We start from the raw sequence: 7,385 nt of genomic DNA, 5'->3' as shown, positions 1-7,385 counted from the left end.
TATGTCATTGCACGTACATACGGATACATTCATGTGTTTGGTTTCATTGTATGCCTTTTCATCTAATCATGGATCTATTGATTATCTTGTATATATGAATCATTAATCATGTTTATACTTTGTTGTACATATGTATGCACTTATCACTTTCGTATGTATCTATGGCCAGCTTTTTATACCTGTGTGCATCATTGTCTATGCATATATGTATATATGTAGTCACTAGTACACTGGCGACAGACCCAAGGAAGAGTCAACAGAACCACCCCAATTATGCACATCCAACAATCCAAATTTATCAAAAAGTATAAAGTTTATTAGACAAACCAACAAAAACAATTTAAAAATGTATACAATTTAGAACAGTGTGCGGTATACATGAATACAACCGACACACACAGGTCCACTAAGTGCCACAATAAAGCATATATAATATATACCAGCACATGAAATATGCAATGACCATCATCAAGCAAATGAAAAAGTAAGATAAGACCATGAAAGATACAAACAAACCAAAGTAAAGTCTGAAATATATGGAGGTCAAACCTAAATGAGTCGCTGGTGTAGTGGACCTGTAAGATTAAGAACGCACCCAACGCGTATCGCCGGACCAACCCGGCTTCCTCAGGAGTAAGAGAACAAATGTTGGGTTTGTCAGGTTTATAAGGGGTAACTCATGAAATTTACATAAGATTCACCTGTGCAGCAAAACGCTGTCAGCAATCAAAGGGTGTATTAGATCATTTGTGAGCGGAAACCGGAAGTGCAGGTCACATGATCGGCCGGTGGAACGCATATGCGTTCCACCAAAGACCATAGTGATACCTAATTGTCGTAATGATAGTTTTTAAATTTCATATATTTTGGTGCATCATTGGAGCGGGTATCAAGTAATGCCCCATATTCGAATTTAAACAATTGTTATTATACATTGAATTTCTAAGTCAATTCACGAGTGAATACAGACCCTGGCTGTGCGGCTCAAAGTCCCGGATGTACATGACACGTGACCGGACATGGAACCGCAGTGAAACGCATGGTGGAACGCACCGTGCGTCCCACAAAATCCAAAGATCGCACGATGCGGCCACCACGCGAAAAGGCGGTGTTCCGGCCATACCTAGTCATAGGCAGGGAGCCATAGACAAATACATGGGTCGGGCAATGGAGACACTATATTTGGCAATGAAATACCGGGTGTGTGAATCACATGACCGGAAGTTCAGAGCCACAATGAGACGCATGTTGGAACGCATCCTGCGCTCCACAGAAGATCGTGGAGCGCACAGTGCATTCAACATACTGGAAAAGGAGATGAGCATGTGTCCAAGCATGGGGGCGGAGACAATAAAAACATTTATGAAAGAATAATAAATGAAAATAATAATAAAAATATATAAATATGGTGCCATCAGCAAAAATTAATTGAATTGTATATTTACACATTACATATGAATCACAGACAGCACTAAATACATGATAAATAAATAAATTAGATTAAGTGAGTTGATCAGATTAAAGGGTGGGGTCTTAGGATGTCAGCAGACTGCAAAGTGACCTGATGATAATAATAGTCGTACCATAATCGTATAGACCTACAGGATATAAGGTATAATGTGTAGTCATGATCAATGTAGATTGCATTCGTGACAATTAGAGAATATAAATCCTAAGCATTAAAATATATAATAGAAATCGATAAAATTAAGATTAAAATTAAAATTAGAGTCGACTTAGGATGTGACAAACAACACACATGGATACATAAGTGAAGAGGAAGACCGTGTAGGATTACACGGAAGTAGTGAAGGTAAAGTGAAAAGGGTGCGTGCCCGTGCAAGAAAAAGATGAAAACGAAAGGACCTGTAGGGAATAAAATGAAGAATAAGTACAAACATAAGATGCTACATGCATCTTGATAACACAATGCAATAAGTCCTCATGTGGACCCATCATGTAGACTATAACACCCTATGTTCCCCTGATGGACATTTTCATTATCGACTCAAACTGATCAACTTAAGCCGCGCTTCTTTGCTATATGTCGGCTGCCTAGGTACTCCATTCAATCAGACCGAAATCCCCACCACATCTCACACCTGATGAGGGGAATAGTGACTGCAGGAGGACACATGCCCATCAGATTAGAGCAATCGCCAATACGCGTTATGCTAAATTTATGTATAGAAGCCAGTAAAGGTAAGTTCCTCATTAAGTCCATTGGGAGCCACCGCGTCCAAGTTGAAGATCCATTTGGATTCTAGACGCAGTAGTTGGGATGTGGACGATCCTCCCCTCACAGTGGAACAGACCATATCTAATCCTGCAATTTTGAGTCCAGAGGTGTTGCATTGGTGGCAATCCAGAAAATGTGCAGCAACAGAGGTCAATGGTTTCTTTGCTTGAGTACGGTCCCGACGAGCCAGAGCAATGTTTGATAAGTGCTGTTGAATGCGTTTCCGCAGCTCCTGACTGGTTTGGCCAACATAAATTTTTCCACAATCGCAAACGAGTGCATAAATTACGTTTCTGGTCCGACAATTGATGTAGTGGCCCAAGGAGATGGCAGTTGGATACCTACAGGTAGAAAAAGAGTCAGTGCAAATCATGTATTGACAAATATTGCAATTTCCACATGGGTACGTCCCCCGTAGTCTGTAGCCCCTCCCCAAACCCTGTGCGGCTCTCTGAAAGTGACTACGTACCAATTTGTCTCGTAGGTTCGGGGCTCGTCGTGCAATAATCTTCGGTTTAGGGTTAACATGATTGTTCAGTTTGGGGTCAGCCAACAAAAGGTGCCAATGTGTATTTAATATTTTATATAAATCTCGCCATTGGTTATTGTATTTGGTAATGAGATGTACTTGAGTGTTGAGAGGTTTAGATTTCGATTTTAACAATTCTGAGCGGTCCGCCACCTTTGCCGTTTCGAATGCCCCTGAGATTATTTTCTTGGGGTAACCACGTGTTCGAAATCTGGTTGTTAGGTCCCCCGCAGCTTCATTAAAGTCAGGCATGGTAGAGCAATTGCGTCGTAGCCTTAAAAATTGTCCCTTAGGGATCCCCTTTCGCAAATGGGCCGGATGGAAGCTGTCAAAGTGTAGGAGACTATTGGTCGCCGTTTCCTTGCGAAATAACGATGTGCGGATACCTTGATCAACCAGGTTCAATCGTATATCCAAAAAGTCAGCGGTGGTGTCCGAAATCCTATGGGTGAGGGAGATGTTGTATGGATTGGCATTCAACCTACCCACAAACTCAGTACATTCTTCAATTGTGCCCCGCCAGAAAATCAGAAGATCATCAATATAGCGGAGCCAAGTGATGACATGCTCGTCATACAAAGCCATGGGGTACACCTGTGTCTCCTCCCACCATCCTAGAAAAAGGTTGGCGTAGGAGGGCGCACAGCGTGCCCCCATCGCAGTCCCCGAAACTTGTCTGTAAAAGATGCGATCAAACACAAAATAATTGTGGTGGAGAACAAACTCCAACAAACTCACCAAGAATGTATGGTGTGCTGGGTCCCCAGTAGTAGATTTTTGAAAGAAATATCGAACAGCTTGAATATCATCACTGTGTGAAATATTTGAATAAAGGGATTCTACATCGCATGTAAGTATCACTGTGCCTGGAGGAAGTTGAATCTCTTGTAGGAGTTGTACTAGTTGCATGGAATCTCTAAGATGTGACTGAAGACCTAGGACAAGGGGCTGCAAGAAAAAGTCAAGGTAAATACACGCCTGTTCACAGAGACCACCTATCCCCGCCACGATTGGGCGTCCAGGTGGTACAGTCAAATTCTTATGCACCTTTGGAAGCATATAAAAAGTTGGAGTAATGGGAAATTTGACTTCCATGAATTCCTTTTCTTTTTTGGTAATGATATTAAATTGCCAGGCAGACATGAGGAGTCGATCCAATTTTTTCTTAAATGTTGTGGTGGGGTCTGTGGGCAAAGGGGTGTAAAAGTGGCTATTATTTAGTTGTCTCTTAGCTTCCACTAGATATAAACCAGTCTCCCATAAGACCACATTACCTCCTTTGTCTGCTTCCTTAATGATAAAAGTTGCATTATTCTGCAAATTCTGGATGGCCACCAATTCTGTTCTAGTCAAATTTTTGTTATGAATGGTATCCACCTGAAGTTTCCTGATTTCTGCCACCATGACCTGAAAGAATAGTTGAATATTAGGGAAGAGATTCAATGTTGGAGTAATTATAGATGGTCTGCGTGGCGTGAATAGACGCCTACCTATATCACATTCATTTTCTTTCAGCAAATCCATCAAGTCTATGAAGACACCCCTTTCATCCTCTGGTAGCTGTTGTACCAAGGAAGGTTGAGCATATAATGCTCTGAAACATAATTGTCTGCAAAACAAATAAACATCCTTTATGAACTCAAATTTATTTAACCTATTCATGGGGGAGAAAGAAAGACCTCTTACCAGTACAGATCTCTCCATATGTGTGAGTGAATATGTTGACAAATTAATGATTTTCAAGCCGTCCTCATCCGTTGGGAGTTCCAGAATGGAACCTCCTTTTAGTGTTGGGGTCGTCGTTTGCGAGTGGCAGGATAGTGGTTGTTCCCTCTCTGTTGCGTGAATGTCCTCTTTCTGGGATTTACGTAGTCCTCGCCTGGTACGCCTTCGTCGCTTGTTTCGGATAAAAAACCGTCACTGGTATTGCTATTGAAACCAATGGAGTTCGATACCATATTATCACCACGTTTATTGAAAGTATTGGTGTTCGCATGACCCCGACCATTACTACGTGAGTTGCCAGTATGTCTCCATTTGAATGCCTGCTTACATTCAAAATCTGTTTTGTCTCTCTGAAACTTATTTTTCTTTCCAGTCATGATTTCTTTCTCATAGCTCTCTAGATTAGACTGCAATTTGACTTTAAATGCTGTAACCATGTCCTTATCCATTGTTGACAAATTGGATTCTAAATTCCTGATTTTGCTTTTCACATCATTTAGTAAAGTTTTATCATGGTCTATAAGCATGCCCATCAATATCTTAGAGCACTGCATAAGACCCAGCTCCCAGTTAGATTTAAATTCGGGAGTAACCTCCCAGGCTGGAAATTTCTGTATTCTAAGCCCCCTTGGGGCAATTGAGCACTTAAGATATTCCTCCAGGCTACGTATATTCCACCACACTCTGGTGAAAAGCCTATGTGCTTCTGTTAATTCCATAGTCAATTGTCTAAAATCATTACTATGACCACCACCACCATCCAGATCCGTGTCATGAAACACGGCTGTGACCTGCGAATTCCACAGAGCCTCCCTAGCCTCCAATGAGGCCGCCATGACAATATAAAGATATGCAAACACACAAAGATACGCTGCACAAGTGGGGCTTAGAATACAGAAATTTCCAGCCTGGGAGGTTACTCCCGAATTTAAATCTAACTGGGAGCTGGGTCTTATGCAGTGCTCTAAGATATTGATGGGCATGCTTATAGACCATGATAAAACTTTACTAAATGATGTGAAAAGCAAAATCAGGAATTTAGAATCCAATTTGTCAACAATGGATAAGGACATGGTTACAGCATTTAAAGTCAAATTGCAGTCTAATCTAGAGAGCTATGAGAAAGAAATCATGACTGGAAAGAAAAATAAGTTTCAGAGAGACAAAACAGATTTTGAATGTAAGCAGGCATTCAAATGGAGACATACTGGCAACTCACGTAGTAATGGTCGGGGTCATGCGAACACCAATACTTTCAATAAACGTGGTGATAATATGGTATCGAACTCCATTGGTTTCAATAGCAATACCAGTGACGGTTTTTTATCCGAAACAAGCGACGAAGGCGTACCAGGCGAGGACTACGTAAATCCCAGAAAGAGGACATTCACGCAACAGAGAGGGAACAACCACTATCCTGCCACTCGCAAACGACGACCCCAACACTAAAAGGAGGTTCCATTCTGGAACTCCCAACGGATGAGGACGGCTTGAAAATCATTAATTTGTCAACATATTCACTCACACATATGGAGAGATCTGTACTGGTAAGAGGTCTTTCTTTCTCCCCCATGAATAGGTTAAATAAATTTGAGTTCATAAAGGATGTTTATTTGTTTTGCAGACAATTATGTTTCAGAGCATTATATGCTCAACCTTCCTTGGTACAACAGCTACCAGAGGATGAAAGGGGTGTCTTCATAGACTTGATGGATTTGCTGAAAGAAAATGAATGTGATATAGGTAGGCGTCTATTCACGCCACGCAGACCATCTATAATTACTCCAACATTGAATCTCTTCCCTAATATTCAACTATTCTTTCAGGTCATGGTGGCAGAAATCAGGAAACTTCAGGTGGATACCATTCATAACAAAAATTTGACTAGAACAGAATTGGTGGCCATCCAGAATTTGCAGAATAATGCAACTTTTATCATTAAGGAAGCAGACAAAGGAGGTAATGTGGTCTTATGGGAGACTGGTTTATATCTAGTGGAAGCTAAGAGACAACTAAATAATAGCCACTTTTACACCCCTTTGCCCACAGACCCCACCACAACATTTAAGAAAAAATTGGATCGACTCCTCATGTCTGCCTGGCAATTTAATATCATTACCAAAAAAGAAAAGGAATTCATGGAAGTCAAATTTCCCATTACTCCAACTTTTTATATGCTTCCAAAGGTGCATAAGAATTTGACTGTACCACCTGGACGCCCAATCGTGGCGGGGATAGGTGGTCTCTGTGAACAGGCGTGTATTTACCTTGACTTTTTCTTGCAGCCCTTTGTCCTAGGTCTTCAGTCACATCTTAGAGATTCCATGCAACTAGTACAACTCCTACAAGAGATTCAACTTCCTCCAGGCACAGTGATACTTACATGCGATGTAGAATCCCTTTATTCAAATATTTCACACAGTGATGGTATTCAAGCTGTTCGATATTTCTTTCAAAAATCTACTACTGGGGACCCAGCACACCATACATTCTTGGTGAGTTTGTTGGAGTTTGTTCTCCACCACAATTATTTTGTGTTTGATCGCATCTTTTACAGACAAGTTTCGGGGACTGCGATGGGGGCACGCTGTGCGCCCTCCTACGCCAACCTTTTTCTAGGATGGTGGGAGGAGACACAGGTGTACCCCATGGCTTTGTATGACGAGCATGTCATCACTTGGCTCCGCTATATTGATGATCTTCTGATTTTCTGGCGGGGCACAATTGAAGAATGTACTGAGTTTGTGGGTAGGTTGAATGCCAATCCATACAACATCTCCCTCACCCATAGGATTTCGGACACCACCGCTGACTTTTTGGATATACGATTGAACCTGGTTGATCAAGGTATCCGCACATCGTTATTTCGCAAGGAAACGGCGACCAATAGTC

At 41.4% G+C, this 7,385-nt stretch overlaps 2 long non-coding RNA genes across 2 annotated transcripts; one reads left to right on the top strand and one right to left on the bottom strand.

Moving 5' to 3' along the window:
* Positions 1 to 3,749: 3,749 nt before the first annotated feature.
* LOC122941167 lies at positions 3,750 to 4,494 on the bottom strand. The gene is made up of 4 exons (XR_006390420.1): positions 4,455 to 4,494; positions 4,259 to 4,377; positions 4,043 to 4,175; positions 3,750 to 3,952 (listed from the first exon to the last, which is right to left on the bottom strand). It is a non-coding gene; the product is annotated as an uncharacterized LOC122941167 (long non-coding RNA).
* Positions 4,495 to 6,000: 1,506 nt separating this feature from the next.
* On the top strand, positions 6,001 to 6,881 carry LOC122941166. Its single transcript, XR_006390419.1, has 5 exons — positions 6,001 to 6,040; positions 6,118 to 6,236; positions 6,320 to 6,452; positions 6,543 to 6,679; positions 6,779 to 6,881. It is a non-coding gene; the product is annotated as an uncharacterized LOC122941166 (long non-coding RNA).
* The last annotated feature ends 504 nt before the right edge of the window (positions 6,882 to 7,385 follow it).

Source organism: Bufo gargarizans, chromosome 6 (assembly GCF_014858855.1).
Source record: "Bufo gargarizans isolate SCDJY-AF-19 chromosome 6, ASM1485885v1, whole genome shotgun sequence".
Taxonomy (NCBI): Eukaryota; Metazoa; Chordata; class Amphibia; order Anura; family Bufonidae; genus Bufo; species Bufo gargarizans.
This window is presented reverse-complemented; position numbering and strand designations above follow the sequence as displayed.